This window comes from Panthera onca, chromosome D1 (assembly GCF_046562875.1).
Source record: "Panthera onca isolate mPanOnc1 chromosome D1, mPanOnc1 haplotype 2, whole genome shotgun sequence".
NCBI classification, from domain to species: Eukaryota; Metazoa; Chordata; class Mammalia; order Carnivora; family Felidae; genus Panthera; species Panthera onca.
This window is the reverse complement of record NC_138348.1, coordinates 97,302,521-97,322,225: the sequence shown is the minus strand read 5'-3', so window position 1 is coordinate 97,322,225 and position 19,705 is coordinate 97,302,521. Positions and strand designations below refer to the sequence as shown.

At 52.3% G+C, this 19,705-nt stretch overlaps 1 protein-coding gene and 1 non-coding gene across 2 annotated transcripts in view; both read left to right on the top strand.

Moving 5' to 3' along the window:
- Positions 1 to 19,705, top strand: part of GRIK4 (glutamate ionotropic receptor kainate type subunit 4) — a 429,733-nt gene that overhangs the window by 34,276 nt on the left and 375,752 nt on the right.
- On the top strand, positions 7,764 to 7,848 carry TRNAR-UCG (transfer RNA arginine (anticodon UCG)). Its single transcript has one exon. It is a non-coding gene; the product is annotated as a tRNA-Arg (tRNA).

The window sequence follows — 19,705 nt, the reverse complement described above, 5'->3', positions numbered from 1 at the left end:
GACATGCCCCCTGGAGGCCCAGTTAGTGGCAGTTGTGGACAGACGCAAAGTGTAGCAAAGAAAGAGTGATAACGTCCGGCCAGATGTGAGCAGTAGTAGCAGGTGTTGAAAGGGCTCTTTCCTTTAAAAGGATTTAGAGAAGGAGAGAGCAAGGGGAGGTACAGCCAGCATCCCGGCCCTGAGCCTGGAAAGGTGACGTGTCCCGAAATGCCACTCAGCTCATAGCAGGAGCCTGGGACAAAAAAGAGCGGAGGCTGAGAAGGGCTGGCTTGGGGGCAGCCAGTGGAGTGGGGGGGGGGGGGGGTGGTCAGTCTCTGAGCAGACAGAGCCCCTTGGGCCTGAGCACACCCCCCCCGACCCCTGACCCCCAGCTGCCCGGGGTGCCATCTGGAAAAGGCACCCGTGGATATCGAGGTATGAAGACGTAAGCTCTGCAACACGTCCAGCCACTCTGCTATCAATAAATTAGCTTTTATCATTTAAGCCAGTTTGAGTTGGGTTTTTTGTCACTTGCGTGGATTTGATTCCAAGTGCAATGAAAAGCCGTTAAAGGATTTTGAGCTGAGGGGTGACAGGATCTGATTTATATTTGAAAAATACCACTCTGGCAGCCATGGGGAGAAGGGACCGTGGCGGGGTGAGAGTGGGAGCTGGAGACCACTCAGGAGGTGGGAGAAGTGGCTTAAACACGGGGGCTGGTGGTGGCCGAACGGGCAGATGCCACGGTCACGGTGCACGCTGGCATAAAATCAACGGGACCGCCACCCACCAGTGATCTGGAGGGATGTGGGGCGCCTAGGAGGAGGACCAGGCTGCAAAGTGACATCTGACAGGTTTGAGGAGGAAGGGGCTGGGGTTTCTCCATCTGAGATGCTGATTATATGACCGAGTACAGAGATAACAGGTCAGCAGTCGGATGTGGGTCTCTTACTCAGGCTAGAGGTCCAGGTTGGGGAGTCGCCAGTGATTAGGAGGAAAGACGGTAACGTGTGGAGAAAATAGAGATGGGTGGGGACAGAGCCCTGGGGGCTGAGAGCCAGGCAGAAGTGGAGAGAGCATCATGGAGATAGGGAGCGAGGAGGCCAGGGCAGTGTGGTACCCAGCATCTCACGGCGGGGGAGGGCCTGGAGAATGGGGAGGGGAGGGAGCAGTCAACGGCGTCCATGGTGCTGAGGGGTCACACGGGAAGGAGACAAGTCCAGAAGTGTCTGCAGGGTTTGGCAATAGGGGGGTCCTTGGGGACCTTGATCAGAAGCCAGACAGGAGCTACGGAAGAGCAGACAGGAGGAAGGGACTGGGGGAAAGAGCGTGGGAAGGTCTTTGAGGGATGCTGTGAGCAGACGCAGGGACAGGAGTCGTGGCTAGGGGTTGGAATGGAAGGTGCCAGTGAGCGCGTTTTATTTTTATTTTTTTTATTTCTATTTTTTTTTAAGTTTATTTACTTATTGAAAGAGAGAGAGAGAGAGAGAGAGAATCCCAAGCAGGCTCTGCATTGTCAGTGCAGAGCCCAATGCGGGGCTTGAACTTCCAAACTATGAAATCGTGACCTGAGCTGAAACCAAGAGTCGGATGCCTAATATCTGACTGAGCCACCCAGGTGCTCTGAGCGCATTTTATTTTTAAAGTCTGGAGACGCCAGAGCGCGTGTGTATAGTGGTGGAAATGACAAGGGGTACGGTGACCAAACTGATAATAGGGGAGAGTGGGTGACTTCCAGAACGAAGACCTTGAAAGAGGGAGGGGTTGGAAAACAAATGGGTTGGTGTATAGTCGGACGGATGACAGAGAATGTGACAAAAGACAGAGGCAAGTCTGTAGACCAGGTGGTGGGAAGTTTAGGGGGCTCCCGTTGACTTGTGTTCTCAGTGGACTGGGGGTCAAGGCCATGAGCTACACGTGATGGGCAAAGGTGTAAAATGCCAGTCTGAGGGAGTTGGGGTCGCTCTCCCAGGGATCTGTGGGGGGAATTGCAGACAGGACAATGATGAGCGCCTATTGGAAGCTTCTGGTTATACACTAAGGTGCTAGTAGCCAGCTGGTCGTGTGGGTTTGTCCAGAAATGTTCGGGTGCTGAGGTGCGGGCATGGAGAAGATGTGTAGTTGAGGGCAGGGGGACTTGGGATTTAGCTAGGTGAGAAAAGGTGGGGAGGAAGGCGCGAAGGATTAGGGGTAATTTGCAAGGGGGATATGCATCATTATAACACCGTATAATGATGCATATCCCCCAACTCTCTAGATAGAAGAGACACTGGAAATAAAGGTTTGGGGTCATCAGCTAACAGGCAGCAGTGAGGGTTTAGACAGATCGCCATGGGAGAGTGTGGGGTGAGGAGGAGGAAGGTCACTGACCAAACCTGAGAGTCAACACTTATGGGGTGAGTGGGGCAGCCTTTCGGGGAGACTGAGGGAGGAAAACCAGGCGAGGCGGTGCCATGGAAACCACAAGGGATGAGGAGATGCTGTGGCCAACCGTGTGGCTTGCTTCCAGGCAGTCCCCGAGGCTAGAATTGTTTACGTGGAGGCCACCCGGGAGAGAGGAGAAGGTTTCCAGGAGAGAGGTGGAGGGGCCAGCTGGAGCGGTGAAGGAAAGGGAGGAGGCAGCAACAGGGAGTGGGGTCAGAGGATCAACAGTGTTAGATACGGAGGGAACCAGACCCAGGTCTAGAGAAATGAGAAATCAGTTAATTTTCCAAGAAGCTGTAGGAAAAAGAAGTTATGATCTGAACTCGGGGGTTATATTTGGAACCAGAAAGCAGCACTTGTCTTCCTCAGGGCCTGGAGCTGTGAGTGAGAGAGTCCTCTGGGCCTGGAGAGGCGGGGAGAAGTTAAAAGGGGTCAGAGAACAGGCCAGGAGTGAGGACTGGTACTGTTGACTCTGAACAGGCCGAGTAACTGCGCGTTGCCTGCCCGTCTGTCACCTGTGCCCCGAGATTTCTCACCCTGTACAGAAGCTGACTGTGGGCTCCCAACAGATTGTGGGCTCTCAACACTGGCAGAGTGGGGGAGGGGCCGGGGGAGGGTCCAGGCCCCAGGGTCAAGGTCAGGCTGTAAACCCAAGAAACCACTTTGGAGGGAGGTGCTGCTGTGATGGGTTCCATGCAGGGACACTTACCTTAAGGCGGATGTTGTAGATTTCGCCACCCCCCACCCCCACCCCCCGGTCCCTGCCCCCCTACCTCCACAGCGCCCCCTGGTACCTGCCCCATGCTATCAGCAGCCACAAAGCTCCCTGAATGAAAGAAAGGTGGATGAATATCTGACATTAAAAAACTAAGGTCAGGCCCAGACGGGATTAGCAAAAATATCCGTGGATTGCACGAGTGTTTTGAACCCAGGCTATCACTGGCAGGGACAAGTTTCTGCTCTGAATAGTCGGCGGGGGCAATTCATTATTCTTTGCCATGAAAGCCTTTGCATGTGTCCTAGCTTGTTCCGCCCTCTGTTTTGGTGTCAGGGCGGTGGTCACATCTCCGTGTGGGACCACAGTGTCTCTCAGTCTTATAGCTCCCCCCCCCCCCCCACCCCGCACGGGCTCCTGCCTCCCCCTGGGTTTTCTTTTTCTCCAAGTTTCTCTTCCCTCTCCCCATGCTGGTGTGTGGCATAAAGTCAAGGGGGGAGGTCCGGGGCCCTGATCCCTTCCAGTCTCCTGTGAGGGGCTCGGTTGGAGAGCTCCTGGGCATCTTTCCGCCTCCTGCCAGATGAGGAATGTGCTCAGCTTGGGGGTGTGGGGAGGCCATCCCTGGAGGAGGTCTGGGGAGGAGACTGCAGCCACACTGTAATGCCAGCATCCTGGAAGGGTGGCCCACGGGAGCCCACTGGCGGGGCGGCTGCTCCAGCTGCCTGGGAGACCAGACCACAAGCTGCTGCCCACGCGCCCTCCGGGCTCTGCACGCTTGGGTCAAAGTGCAGGTGTCGCTGTGCCGTTGACCCATCCTTATCATGACTTCATGCTTCGCTCCCACAAATGGAGACGTGAAGCCCCAGAAAGCACGGTGTTTCTGTGCTCTTCGCAGGCTGGGATTCCGAATGCAGAGCCCAGCTAGCGGCTTCCTGTTTATTCATTAGGTGTGGGAGCTCTCATTACTGAGTGGTGAACCAGAAGCCACGGTGAGGCAGCGGGGCCAGAGGAGGAGTGGAGAAGCATCTCCGCAGCTGACACAGCACTCAGAGGTCTGGCTTTTGTTTCTCTGAGTCGGATTTGCACCGAGGTTGCTAAGAAAGCTTTCTACCGGGTCTGCTATGTGCTTGGCTAGCCTAGCCAGCACTCCCAGACTTGCTCATCTTCCCTCAGTAGAATTCACAGTGGGGCTGAGGCTGCTGCCAGATGCACACAGCAGGTATCCCTCCCTCTCCCGGCCCACCTGCCTTTCCTGACCTACCCACTTCTAGGCAGTTTCTTTGGCAGATAGAATTGAGAAGCGTCCAGTGTCTCCATAGGGAGGTGGGAGGAGGGGCAGAGGCTTTGCCCTCCACCTGCAGTTCTGTCGCCTCCCAGGAGAGCTGTGAGTGGCACAAAGTATGCAAGTTCCTTTTATATCTGTCCCCAGCCACTCTGTCATCATGAGAGGCCTTGGGGCTTGTTCCCACCGTCACCGTTACAGATGCCCCTGCCCACTGAGAATCATGGCCGGGCTCAGGCCATTAGTCTCAGGGGCAACAGAAATTGCTTTGCCTTGGATTTGACGATTTAGGCAATGACAGCGTTTATACGGGCCCTTCCTACTTATGTAGAGGTCATATTTCTAGTGGTTTATTTACAAATTGGCTGTTGGCGACTTGAAACCGGTTCTTAGAGAAATACACTTTCAGGTGGTGATTAGGCTTCCATGCCGGCATACAAAGGGCTGTTGAACTTGGATGAAAGCCGGGGATCAGACAGTTGGAAGGGGTGGGCTATAGGTCAAGGTTTAAACTGAAGAGAAGATTGCCAGGGGTGGGGGTAAGCCTGGGTAAGGAAAAGGTTACTGCCCCTGGGTCCACATAATAATGCAGTCAGACTGGGGCATGCATTCATTCATTCATGATTCCTTTCATCTCATACCCATATGCAATTCCTGTTTTCTCCATCCTCAAAATATGCCCCAAATCTAACCCCTTCTCTTGGCTACCACCACCCCAGTCCCATTTGCTTTCCCTCTCCACCTCCCTGCTTCCATTCTCCCCCTCCCCATGCATCCTACCTGCCCCCCCCCCCCACGCCTATTCTTAATATCACAGCCAGAGTGAGCCGTTTAAAATGCAAGTCAGCTCAAGTCATTTTGCCAGGATGACACAGGGTGCGTCCAGGAGGCAGCACCTACCCCTCCACCCCCTATCCGATCAATTCCGCTTACCTCCTGCCAACGCCACGGAGAGACGGGGATGAGGGTTTCTCTGGCACCTGCTTCCTTTTGGATCTGCCTAGTTTCCTTTCGTCCCTAGGTTCTTGCTTACTTCCTCAACATCCTGGGTGACATCTGTCTTTGGAGCGGGCTTAACACCTAGCCTTTGCTTTAGGACAACAAAAATGGCACCTCTTTCCTCTTACCTACTATGCATGCACACGAGAGGACAGGAGAACACTTCCTTCTTTCTTTCTTTCCTTTTTCTTTTTTTTTTTTTTTTCCTGCTGTGCTCCATAGGTTCATAATTGCAGTAATTCATCTCTTCTCCACTCTGTCCTTAATTGTGAGTGACAGTCACGTTCCCGCCCCTGTGTCAGTCTAGCGCCTCTGATTCCTCCTCCTCAGTCACTCCCCCCTGCTCCATCTTGCCACCCTTCCCTCCTGGGCCTCCAGCCTCCCCTTCCTGGGGTGGGCTGACATCCCCCACTTGGCTGACCCCTCCGGGCAGCCTCCTGCCCCTGGAAGTCACCAGCCTCCCGTTCCCGCTGCAAAGTTGGCCTGATAGGCTTAGATCACCCTGACTCTCAGGCAGGCAGCTGCCTCTTGGAGCTGCCCCGTGTCAGCCTCCGAGGCTGACTGTTTTCTCCTCTGCCTCCATCAGTGCGTTTCTGGGCCCTGTGTGATGACCACATAGAATTAAGGACTGCAGGAGCCCCTGGGGGTCATTTTGCTCTTCCTTTGCCCCCTGCCACTGGCAAGCACCGAGGACGAACGCTCTTCCCCGGCCAGGGCCTCTCATGTCCAGCTCATCTTCCATTCCCTGCACACCTCTTGCAGGCACCTGTCCTTGTGTTAGGGGAAAGAACACTCTACTTCCTGCTGCTGGAGTCACCTGCCTCTGATGCTGCACTCCTGCCGTCCCAGCCTCTTCTCTTGACCACTTGTTTACAGTGTCTCAGCCTCTCTGCCGTCTGGGTGATGGGAGCACCCAGCCAAGACAATCTGAATTAATTTTGCAAGTAAAATTTCATCAGACGACCTATCAAGCGCTTCACTAAATCAAGACATATTACATCTCGTGTGTGCCCTGGGCCCATTTATCATGAAAGTCAGCCCCTGAAATGCCAGACGAGCTTAGGCCAGAAAGGAAGAACATTCTTATGTGAAGTGAGAGGGGTCTTCCTTGTCTCCAGACCCGTGACCCCAGAGGCCTTTCTCTGCTCTTTTGCCGAGAAGGCATTGTTGGTGGCACTTGGGATTCAGGGTTAGATGGTCCGGAAACAGAACCCCTGCTTTGATGCTTTCTAGCTCTGCAGCTCTGAGCAAGTTGCTTAACCTCTCTGAGCCTCAGTTTTCTTAAACGCATAAAATGGAAATAATATCTACCTTAGAGGGCTATTACGAGATTAAATGAGACGAGCCTACGTGAAGTGTCTGTATTAGAGTAAGTGCTTGGGAAATATTAGCTCCTTTCCCCCTTATGAAGTAAGTAAAAAGCCTCATGGATGTTTTTGGTTCATTCAGTCATGCTGACGTAGAGGTATGAACAAGTGAGTCAATGAACAATGAACAAGTGAGTCGATGATGTGCCCGTGACGGTTCAACGTATTCAGTTGACAGAGGGGAGCGAGATGGCTTCAGGGGACGTTTTAGGTTCACGTAGAAAGAAAGCAGGCAGACGTTTTCACCTTTCGGACATGGCATGGGTTCCATCGGTGGGTCCCTGTCTTGTGTCTTACTTTTCTTCTTGCTCTGGCTCATCACCTGTGAGTGGGTGGTTTTACAGAGACTTCTGAGGTCCTTGATAGGGCCTCACCATAGTGATGAGCTTTGCTCACCAAAGGGACGCTCACCTTTTTGCTTTGTTGTTTGGCTTTGTTTCCGTCACCTTTCCAGGCAGCAGTTGACTAGATCCATTTAGGAGCAGGCAAAGGGAGGTAGAGGCACCTCCTTTCTTATGTGCTGACAACCTATGTTAGGATTCCTTCCAGAGAAGGAATGGTGGTGGTGACTCCGTGGGGGGTAGCAAAGACCCCCTTGGGCCAAGGAGTGGCAATTCTGCTCTAAGCTCGGCCTCCTGGGAGCTGGGAAAGTGAGGTCCTGGGCTCCCCAGGCCTGGTTTTGGAGGGGGCCCGGGCTCCCCAGCTTCCTCTATCTTCTCAGCTGTGCATGCATGAGGCATGTGGGCACCAGCACCCCTGTGAAGGCCGGTCATGTTTTGTCGGGTGCTTACCAGTGCTGCGTCCTGAGCAGAGAGGGCCAGACAGAATCTTTCCACCGGGAGCTCCCAGTCCTAGTCAGGCTGTGCTGCTTCACTACAGAATGAGTTACAGGGTATAACTTCCTTCTTTAAGTGCCAAAATGTGAAAATATATATATATTTTGGCCACTTTAAACATTGCCATCCAAATGGCCATGAGAGAAGTATCACTAAGGGGCGCCTGGGTGGCTCAGTCGGTTGAGCGTCTGACTTCGGCTCAGGTCGTGATCACACGGTCCGTGGGTTCGAGCCCCACGTCAGGCTCTGCGCTGACAGCTCGGAGCCTGGAGCCCACTTTGGATCCTGTGTCTTCCTCTCTCTCCGCTCCACCCCTGCTCATGCTCTGTCTCTCTGTGACTCTCAAAAATGAATAAACGTTAAAAAAAAAAAGTTTCACTAACAGGCATCTTTTTTTTTTTTTTTAAGTTTATTTATTTATTTTGAGAGAGAGAGGCAGGGGAGAGGGACAGAGAGAGAAGGAGAGCGAGAATCCTCAGCAGGTTCTGCACTGTCAGCACAGAGCCCGACGTGGGGCTCGAACTCACGCACCGTGAGATCATGACCTAAGCGGAAATCAAGAGGCATTCATTCGCTTAACCGACTGAGCCACCTGGGCGCTCCCTGTACACAGAACACAGTTTGATCATTTTTCTCATTACTCGGGGTCATTATGATAAACATGAGCTATCCCCCGGATATTCTGTGGCCCACATCACGTGGCCCCATACCGCTAACTTCTTGGGTCCTTTGTCTGTTTCATGATCTTCTCCTCTCTCCTCTTTACCAGTTGCTTCTTGTCGCCCTTGCCAGCCTGCCTGCCTCCCTGGTCTTCATGTCCATTTTTGCATTTAGTGTGAATAAACTCTATCTGCATTAGGCATAGAGTGGAGTCTGGGAGGGTCTCTTATTTATTTTGAAGTCTTGTTTCTTCTTTGATCTCAGAGTTGAGTCCCCTGGGTAGGTGGTGTTATCAGACTGCTTTGTTTTGTTGCTGCATTGTTTGCATACATGCCCGGTTTGGGTTTTTTTGTTTTTGTTTTTGTTTTGTTTTGTTTTGTTTTGTTTGCAGACATGCCCGGTGTTTAAGTTCATTTATTGAGACATAATTGACATTTAGCATGATATTAGTGTCAGGTGCACGACATAATGATTCGATATCTGTATAGATTGCGCAGGGATCATATATGACCAGTTTTCCAGATGGATTTTCAGATCATGGTAGACAAGAGACCTCACCTTCCGTGTGTTATGCTCTCCCCACAGCAGTGCTCCGTGTGTGACAGGGACCTCAGACATATGTGCACACTGAATTTATCAGTGAATCTACTTAATGAGATAGGAGATGAAATTGACTATAGCATAGAAGTACTACTTACTAGAAAAAGAGTATTTCTATCATGTGTACAAAAGAGACAGTATGATGGTGGGTAAGACTCGGTAAAAATGGGGGCTTTAATTTCAGCCCTTCCCTTTACTGGTTGGGTGATTTTAGATTACTCTGTGCCTCAGTTTCCTCATCTCAGAAATGGGATAGTGACAGTGGCTGCCTCACAGAGTTGTGAATTAAATGACAAGATAGCTGTTAAAATCGCTTAGCACGTACCTGGCATGTAGTAACCACTCGGGGATGTTAATAACAACGATAAAAAGCCTAAACGTTTGATTTGGTTTAGGAGAGTGGTGTGAGCTTCGTGGGTGGTTTTCTAGGGGTCATTCCTCTCTGCCCAGGATTTCCCCCTCCTCCTCTTCCCCTCTCCCATGCCTCTGGGAAGATCTTTCTTTGGCCTTGGCGCTAGATGGATATTAATGCAGAAATATGAGGGCTGGAGATTTCCACAGCCTTTGAATAATAGGCATTTGGAAAATTAAATATTTCTGTCAAGTATGCTATCAATCTTGGCTGTTTAGGAAGGTGAGAAATTAAAATTGCAAAACAGCCCGGGAGGGGAGCGAGTTGGCCAGCCCCCTGTGTGTGGTCTCCGTAGGAGGGTGGCTCTCAGAGGCAGCAGCTTTGGAACAGGAACGCGAGCATTCCCAGTTCCCCGGGGGGTTGAGGCAGGCAGGAGAGGGTAGCTTGCGGCAGACTTTGAAGTTCAGCCCGTTTTGATGGAGACTTCCCGCCTTGTGTTCTAGATCTGCATCTGGGGGCAGCTCCTGCTGGGCTTGAAGCCGCCTTCTCTTCTTTCCCTCCTACTTTGGCCCTACTGCCCACCCACCAGCCCTGCCCACCCACCAGCGAGGCCCCCTGCCCTCCTGCCTCGGAGGAAGCGGGGTGCTGCTGACCAGAGCCGTTCCGTTCCCGTTAGTTCCTTCTGCTGCTGGAGAGCCACTCTGGGCGTCCTCTGCCCCGGCAAAGGCAAAAGCTGTGAGAGGGTCTTGTGGAGAGGAAGGGCCTCCCAGACCACACAGAGGAGCAGCACACATATTCCCCAGGGGTCAGGACGCAGCAAAGACAAGGAGACGCGGGGGAGGCCTCTTTACATAGGACACTGTCTGTCTTCCAGAAGAACACGACCATTCCCGCAGCTGCTTCTCTCCTCCCCAAGCCCCAGGGTGGCCCAGAGACCCTCCGACTTATCCGTGTTTCTCTTTCCTGCTGCTTACCCATCCACGTATCGGGGTTTGACTCTTGTCTACACTGCATACATCTGATGTTAGGAGTGTGAACCAGCCCCCAGGTTTTGTGGACCCACATGAAACAGGCTACCAACAAACCAAAGCCCATCTGGGGGAGAAGGGCCAGGGCTGGTGAAGATACTCTAAGCCACGTGCTGTTCTTCCCTTCACGCAGTCACTTACTCAGCAAGCGTGGCTAAGTGGTTGAAACATGCCCTATGTGCTGGATACCGAGGAAATACACGTAGCGGCGAGAACAGACCGCTTACCTTGTGCTGGGCATTGTGCGACATCCTTTAAACACATTAGTTCGTTTAGCCCCAAGTCTTACGATAATATTGTTAGCTGTTTTAGTTGCTTTTTTAATATTTATTTTTGAGAGAGAGAGAGAGAGAGAGAGAGAGAGACAGCATGTGTGCGTGGGAGAGGCGGGGGTGGTGGTAAGGAACAGAGGATCCAAAGCGGGCTCTGTGCTGATAGCAGAAAGCCTGATGCGGGGCTTGAACCCACGAACTGTGAGATCATGACCTGAGCCCAAGTCGGAAGCTTAACCAACTGAACCGCCCAGGCGCCCCCGTTATCCGTTTTAATAAGGAAGCGGTTGTGATTCAGAGAAATGAAATGACCTTCCCAGATGGAAGAGCTGAGAATCAAACCCATATCTGACTTCTGATCACTTTTGATCATTTGCCAGTAAGGCCTTGTTGAAAAGTCAGGAGGGAGCCGGGCTCTGCTCCTGAGAAGCTCAGTGGAGAAGGAGAACAGGTGAGTATATTTGAGGGGCAAACTCAGGGAATGGGGAGGGCTTCCTGGAGGAGGTGACACCTAAGCTGAGTCCAGAAGGATGTACAGGAGGCAGCCAAGGGAAGAAACAGAGGTGGTGCTGTTATGCCCAGAATTCGTGATCCCCAAAGACCACCAGGGAGCCGAGTCTAATGCAAAAGCAAAAGAGCCTTTATTCGAGCTAGCTCGAGCTCAATCCCCTACCTGCACCGACGCAGCGGTGAGATACCGGGGAGAGAGAGCAAGTTTCAAAAGCACAAAGGTTTTATTGGGGTCTAGGGGCAGTTGGTGAGGTAATGGCTGTGGCCTCAGCCGATTGGCTGGGGAAGGGTCGGAGTCCTGTTACGCAGGTCACCGGGGCGTGTTTTGATTAGGAAGTTTGAACAGGTGAGCGGGAGGTTACTCAAGGGGAGGAGGCGTGGTCAAGGTGAAGAACACAGAACAAGATGGAGTCGGCCGGCGTAGGCCCGCCCTTTTCAGTGCATAGTAAGGCTGAGGGAAGAGCTTCAACAGACACCCAGAATTGAGTGAGAATTTGTGTCTGGGCAACGGCTGGCAGGCTGGAGCCAAGGTGCAAGGGAGAGAGAAGCCAGAGAGGTGGCAGAGATCAGACGTGAAGGGCCTTGTGTCAGGCTAAGGGCACCAGAAAGCCACCGGCAAGGATTTATCCATAAGGGAACAGGTTGAGATCCTCTGGGGATGGTAGGGTGGCTAGACGACAGGAGGTGGAAAAATCATGAGGCTGCGACAGATATTCACGAGAAATGTAAGCTGAAACTAAGGTCTGCAAGTCGACAAACTTGAGAGATCTCTAGAAGGCAGAATCCACAGGACTTAGTGCTGATTAGATATTGGGCTGTCATGTGGAGAAAAGGGAGAAACTGGGTCTGAGGGACCAGGGTGGGCAGGCTGTCCCCAAAGACGTGTGGCCCACCTGCTTGGTGGCGGTGGGGATCCTCACCACGGACACGAGCCCTGTTCTGGCCTTGTGTGGTTGAACTAGATGCATTCTGACCACTGGGCTGTGGGAAGCGTGTGATTATTGAGATGTCAGTCATGCAGGCAGGGGCCCAGCTGGCTCAGCGCCTACCCCACCCTCCCCTCCCTGAGGCAAACCCCTTCTTTGTCCCTTACAAACGAAGTAGGCTCTTTCTGTATTGGACATATGGACGGAGTCTATTATTGGCCTCTTTTCCTGTATGGCCTAGGGGGTGCTTGGCCAGTGAGTACTGTGTTTGGACCTAGCTTCTCCTAGGTTACTAGCATATGGCCATGGGGAAGGCAGCTGTCGGGAAGCCTTCAGTGCAGGAGGGCCAAGTTCCAAGTTCTCCTATCCCCCAGCCTCTCTGGGCTCTAGGGGACACTTTCTAGGGCCTGGATGAACTAGTGCCCAAGGAAAAGCTTGTAAAAAAGAGATAAGACAACCCCTATATTTCCGGGTTCCGGGGAAGAAAGCAGGGTGGGTGGGTGACAACTTGAACTTTCTGGAGTAAAATGTGAACTTCTACGAACTGAGGACCAAAAACTAAGTTCAGTCCGAGGCCAAGCTAGGCCAGCGGCTGGCAGGGAGCGGCAGCAGCCATCTTGTGGTTAAGGGTGGGATGGGTGCCCTTTGTTCACCATCCAGCAGGCTTCTTTGGCTTAGCTGACCTAAGCATTCATGGAACTCTGGCCTTTGGTCCTCCATCCAAGGAAATTCCATGTGGCACTCCTGGTTATTGGCTCTGAATTCCCCGCCACCCTTCGTAGAGCTTCATAGAAGCCCACCTCTTGTTCAGAGAGTTTATGAATCCCCATCTGCCTGTTCTGGGATCGGTTGTGCCTCCCGGGCCTACCTTGAGCACCAGCCACCAGTCTCGTTTGACTCCCGACTGATGCCCGAGGGCCTGGTACATTATCTGTCCCTCCCGGAGTAAGTGTGCCAGCTGTGTCTCATGAATTCAATACAGACTTCCAGGGAGCCTGTGGAAGCCTTTGGAAGTTGGGGGTTGGCGCGGGGTGGGAGTGCGGGGCGGGGGGAGGGGGTCGTCGTCGCCATCGTGGTGAGAACATGTGCAGTGGGGAAGCTGGGGAGTGGGGCTTGGTGACGTCCGGGAGGAATGGATTGGTGGCCCGAAGGAAGAGTCCTGGGGCCTGGGCGTGGACGGCGCGGTGACCGGCCGAGCCTGGAGCCCCCGCCCGGCTCCCTCTCACCACGTGTGCGCTAGGCTTTCGTTACTCTGGCAACTCGTCCAGCTCAGACGGCGGCAGGCAGCTGAATCCAGCCCCTTGTTAGGGGGGAAAATGCTCTCATTGAAGCGCCCGAGCGGAGCTTCTGCCTTTTATTGCAACCGGCGCCACCGGCTTCCATTTGTAAACTTATTAGTGTGCGCGCGCGGCGAGAGGGCCCGGGAATCCGGGCTGCCGCGCGCGGGGCGACGGAAGGGGGCGACGGCCGCCGCATGCTAATCAGGGGGCCGGGCTGAGCCGAGGGGCGGGCAGGGGCAGCCGGCTGAGAGCGCCCCTGCCCCTGCGTTGCCCTTGGCCCTGTCTGCTCCGATTCTCCGACGTTACGCTACGTCAGGAGTGGGGTCCCAGCGACTCACGGTTGGGAAGGGTCTTAGGACCCAGAGAGGAGACAGGTGCTTCCTGGGGCAGGATTCACCCCCCCCCCCCCCCCCAACTCGCCCACCCATCAGACGCAAGAGACTGAGAGGCTTCCTGCCCTGGGGGGGTGGGAGTTCCCCAGGCCCTGGGCTCCCTGCAGACGCAGCCCGTGGGCGCTTGCCCACCCCGCGTGGGGAGGCAGCCTGCGCCCGGAATGACGATGCGCCCGCGCCTCCTTATTCTGAAAGGGCAGCGGCCCGGCTGCGGTAGCAGGTAATCAGCCGGACAGATGGGGCCGGGCGCGGAAGTAGATGTTCTCAGTGGAGACGGCCGCCCTTCTCCCCGCCTCGCTCCCTGAAGCCTCCCGAGTGGGATGACGAACAAAGCGTGGGCCTTCCGGAAGTCGGCTGCTTTGGACCCATCTCAGGACTTCGCACAAGGGCAGCTCTTTGTTTATAGCGCCTCTCTCCCCACCCCCGCCCCCCCCATTTCCTTCTCTCCCACCTCCTCCCCCTTTCCGGTGATCTGCTCCACGCGGGGGCGGGGCGAGGGGGGCGCGTCTGACACCCCCTCCCCCCTTCCCTCCGCCCCAGTCCTGCTTATCCTGCTGGGGACCCTTCACCAGGGAGGTGACACACGCTTGGGGCCGAGGCAGTGATGCTGGGGCAGGCGTGGGAGGACGGACTGCGGAGCCCGCGTCATCCGGCCCGTGGGGAGCGCTGTGCTGCTCTCCTGCCAGCGGGCGGAGGTGCCCGGCCACCACCGCCACCGCGCGCGCGGCTCTGCCGGCTTTGTCGCCACCAGCTGCTGACCTCATTAGGGCTCGTATCATGGAGGAGCGGGTGGTTAAAGGACCATAAGAACCAGAGCTAAGTGGCTGCGAAGATATTGACAGCCTCCCCGGAAACTCGCTTTCCAATGAGCTGCTGTATCCCCTCCTTTAATTAGCAGGAGGGAGCTGGACAAGTTGTTACAACTGCAGGGAAAACGATAAAAGATGGCTTTGTATTAGTGTGGCAAATTTTATTAAACTGAGAGAAAGGGTAACTGAAACATGACAGCCGTGTGTGTACTGCCTCCTGAATTTGTAATAACCCAATCTTGTTCTGAATCATCCCTGCGTTGGCAAACGGAATATAAAGCATTTAACAGATCCAATATTGTAGGAGGTACAACAGAGAACAGCCGAGTGGGGAGGGACAGGTAAGGGAAGAGGGCCTCCAACCCAGGGCAGCCTTGGCTGGTTAATGAGACCCGAGCAGAAATAGGGGGTCTGGCTCACGGCTTTGTCTCATTAATTACTCCCGTCCCCCCTGGCTCTTTCTTACATCTCCGCGTTTCCGCTTATAATTCAGAGGTAATATCTGGCCACAAGAGAAAACTTAACTAATAGCACATTAGTTGGTAGGGAATGGACAAAGCCATCTTTTCCTAAAGGGAGTAAAGTAAGACAGGAAATCAAGGGGAAAGAGCTGAGCTATGCGGCTGTTCTGGGCTTGGAGGGTGACTTTGGTACTTAAGCTGGAAGGGGGATGATGCCACGTTTAGTGAGCATTAGCTGTGGTGCCAGTGACTGTCATCTTGATGGACACGTGGGTGAGGCCCAGAGAGGTTAAGTCCTATATCCAAGGTTTGGTAACATTGCAGCTTTTGGTCTTGCACTTTGGGCCTTCAGACTCTAGGTCTCAGATTTTAGCTGAAAAATGAAAAGGGGGAAAAAAAAAGTATTCGTTGGTAGAGACCCTTCAGTGAGGAATTGTAGTTCTTGAACCCTAGGGGATTTCAGGATCTTCCGGTGGAGGTAAGATATTATTTACTTTCTGCTCTTTGGGGAAGTGACTGGTCCAGAGATGTTAAGCAACCTGTTGGGGGTCATCCAGCCTGGAGTTGACTGTGGAGAAAGGAGATCAGATCCCACATTCCTTCCTACTGAATAAGGCCTCAGATGTTAGATAAATCCATGCTTTTTAAAAACAGGGTCTATTTAAGATGATCGAAAGCTACATCTGTAGACTAAGCTTAACAGCGTCTTCCTGCCATTTTCTTCTCTCCTGTCCTCAGTGGAGACAGACGTGCAGATGTGGAGACATTCTTACTTGTCCCTCTTCCTAGATCTGAAGGCTGGCCTTTAAGGCTGACCTCTCCCCTCGCTGAAATTTTTCCTGCCGAAGACTGAGCTAGACCCTCTGAAGGGTTTTGCTTCCCATTCAGGAGTGATTAACATGTCCCTTTTCCCAGCACGGAGAGGAAATGAGCAAAACAGTTCTGTTAAAAAAAAAAAAAAAAAAGACAAAAATATGTAATACAACCCCAGGCTCCAGTTTGGGTTTGCAAAGTGGAAAACAAAACAGAACCATTTTCCAGGTACTTTTATGTTATTGCCTCTATAATGTGCCCAAAAATATTTTCCAAGTGATTCATCTACAATCCAATAAGAACAACGGCTGTTGCCATTCGTATGAAAGGAGCCGGAGAGCATTAGTGAGCAATTTTATTTTATGAAGGGGAAGTGGCACAGGTGTTTGGAGCCATTTGCCTCAGGCATCAAGGACTGTGCCCGGGGCGTCTGTAGCTCCAGGCAGGGCAGCTGGCACTGTTGCAGGTTGGATAACAGACCAACCAGACAAGAATACCCCATGGTTAACTTTGGGACAGGGCTCCCCAGTGGTGGAGGCTTTTAACTTCAGTGCTCTGGTCTCCCGCCACTCAAAGATCTCTTTGTAGTCTGCTAATTTTCAAAAAGTATTGTTAACAGTAATAATTCACAGTTGCGAGGGACTTTGGAGTTCACCGCGCTGCCTTTTATCCATCATCTGATGGGATCTTGAGAACCACCCGGAGATTGAAACAGATACTTTCACCCCCATTTTACAGATGAGAAAACTGAGGCTTCGGAAAGTTTACTACTTTGTCCACAGTAAGAGCCCCCCTTTTTTTGTCCCCCCCTTCTCATTTCCATATGTGAGTGTCCCCTCGTAAATTACTGGGGATTTTATGTTGAATTCTGGCTTGGAGCAGGAGGTGTGGGCTTCCCTAAAGGGTAACGCTGCACAGTGGCGGTCACCGGGACAAGAGGAAGGCTGTTAACTAGGAAACACGAATGGTCAAGAGCACGTCAGGGTGGCGGAGGAGAAACTTGGGGCCTTACTCTGGCGAATACAGACTTGGAGGAAGCCGGACTGTCTCCGTACAGATGGGCAGGGGCTAGGAAGGGTAAAGCGAGAGCCCCGGAGAGGGTCTAAGTGGACCGACAAAGGGCAGATTGGGTAGATGAGTGTCCCTCTTGCTCCTTTCCCCTTTGTATTTCTAGGCTGTTAGAAAAGTCTTATCGAATCATTCTAGTCTCATTAGTTGTGCTTTGGGGATTACGGCAAAGGAACTGTGTCCACAGCAGAGCATTATTTGAAAGGGATGGTGGCTGTTTTCTGAGTCCATCCTGTTGGTGTCTGCAGTAATGAGTGGGACAAGATGCCGCTTAGGGGACAAGGGTAGGGGAAGAAAGAGCCTGCTGTCCGTCTCACTGGAAAGCCTCCCTCTACTGCCAACCGTAGAAGGTCAGGGTTTGAGGATTTTGAAACCTCATGGTACACGATGACACGAATATACTTGCAACTATACTGAACTGCACACTTAAGTGATTGAGATGGTAAACTTCATTTTGGGTATTTTACCAATAAGAAAAATCACTGATTGTAATACTTGCTCATAGTTATAAGTCAAAAGGCTTATAAGGGTTCTAACAACAGCCAGTATTTCTCTGCCTTACCCTTCTCTTACCTCTCAGCCTCCCTCCTTAGAAGCGATGGCTTTCAACTTGGTATGTTTCTTCTGACATTTACATACATACATAGGTCTAAATAATACGTGTAGTGCGGTTTAATGCATTAATTATATTATCTGTTGACTTTCTCTTTATGGTAATGAGGATTTAGTTCTCTTACATTGCCGTCTCCTCTGACTCTTACCCTCTATATAGAATATTTAAATTTTAGTTAAATCAATACTCAGGATTCACATTGTGCCTATTTGAGTATTATTCACAGCGGACTATTATATTATGGTTATGTTTCTTTTTGTTTTTTTCTTTCCCTGAAGTTAATAACTGCTTTGTTTGGCTTAATTTTTTTGCTTTCATTTTCTTGGTACTTACCAGTAGCCTCTCAGGAGAATTTTCCTCGGGGCACCTGGATGGCTCAGTCAGTTATGTGTCCACCTCTTGATCTTGGCTCAGGTCATGATCTCACGGTTCATGGGGTCGAGACCCACGATGGGCTCTGTGCTGGCAGCACAGAGCCTGCTTGGAAGTCTCCCTCTCTCCCTCTCTCTCTACCCCCACTTGTGCTCTTTCTCTCTCTCGCTCTCTCTTGAAATAAATAAGAAACTTAAGAAAAAAAAAGAAGAAGAAGAATTTTCTTCTAGGTCAGTCTCATCAGACACTTAGCTCCAACCTGCTCCCTGCAGACTTTGCCTCTACCCCGCTGTTGTGGCTGGATGACCAGTAAGGCTGTTATTCTGGGACTTTTCCTGGGACTTTTCCTCTTCTCTGGTCCCAGGGATTCCCTTTGCCTTCCTGCATACATTCCTTATTTCTAGGGCCTCACATCTTCTTCTTTTTTGGCTTGGAGTTTACTAGGAGTTTTCTCTGGTTCAGAAAGTGTGCAGTGGCCAAAGGCCTGGTGAGGACAGTTCGCAGTGTGGTGCTATGTGCCCTGGGCTGGTGCCTTCCGCACCAGGTGCACAGCACTCTCCTCCTCCACCCCCCATCCCCCCACTCCCCCCCCCCCCCCAGCCGCCTGGGTAGGATCTCCTGCTTTCTATAGCCCCTGTGACCCTATTTCTTATCCCTTCCCCCTGCTGAAGCATTTTGATTTTTAGGAAGGCAGGGCCCCCAGACATGTCGCGCTAGTGAGGATCAGAACTGTCTTGAACCCAGATCCACAGGGTCAAGTCCAGTGCTCTTCTTCCCTCTGAGCTGTGATCTGTGCTCCTCCTACCATGACCAGGACCAGTGCTCCCTGGTCCTTGCCACTGATCATCCCTCTGGTCTCACTCAACATCCCTCCCTTCTTCTCCCCTTCCTCCCTAGCCAGTCCCATTGTTGATGTGTGTCTTTCCAACACCCTGCGCCCTGGCCCGGTCCCTGTCCAGGGCATGGTGTCCCCCGGGGGAAACCCCAGAGTCTGCGAGATGACCCGGCATCTTATCCTTTTCTGGGTGGCCGGTCTGCTTGGTGCCTCCTCCCTTTGTCTGCCACAGAGCCCGCTCCCTCTGAATTAGCAGGAAGTCAGTGGAGGGGATTCCCTCTACAACAGGCCTGGTTGCCTTTGCCTGGAAGAATTCGGGTCTGAATCAAGCAAGGGAAGGAGGAGCGCATCAGGGAGAGAGTCAGGCTCCTCTCCATCAAGTCCCTTGTAACTCAGTAGGTAGGCACGTGTTGTGGTGGCAAACAGGGTGGGAGAGGCTGTCTTCTTCACAGGCCGGCTCTGGGAGGACTTGCCTGGCCCTGCTGGAGGAGGCTGCCTCCTATCCTCTCCTTTTTCATCCTCTCCTAAAGCATCACCTTTCCTGGGAAGGTTTCCAGGCAGAGTGGAAGCAAGACGGCCATTCATGCCGGAAGTCCTGCGCAAATACCATCCACAGATAATTCCCGCTCTGCCGTAGCTGTTAGTTTTCATCTGCCTCTCCACAAAACCTTTCTCCGAAGTGCTGAAGGGAACATCACTGATTGATTTGTGTCTTTCTCCTTTACATTTCCTCCACTCCCTCCCTCTCCTTCTGATTGAGCTAGAAATTAGCAATGAAATGACCCAAGTAAGGCCATTAAATATTCTGCAAGGAGAGAGAAAATCAAGAGTGTACACCATTCATTCATTCATTCATTCACTCACTCACTCTATGGTATCTTACTGATCGAAGAAAGCTCTAGGCTCCGGTGTCATAAAAATCACAGCATCTTGCTGTTTGAGGTATTAAGTGTATTTAAAGCAGTGTGACCACTTGTGGACTGTAGTCACCCCAAGGCCACGAGCCCGGTTGGTTTTGCTCACTCGGTATGGGGCCCTCAGGATCCAGCTTGAGCAGCAGGACAGGCAGTTTGCTCAGAGTGAGAGCCCCATAAATGTTTGTTGTTGATGGT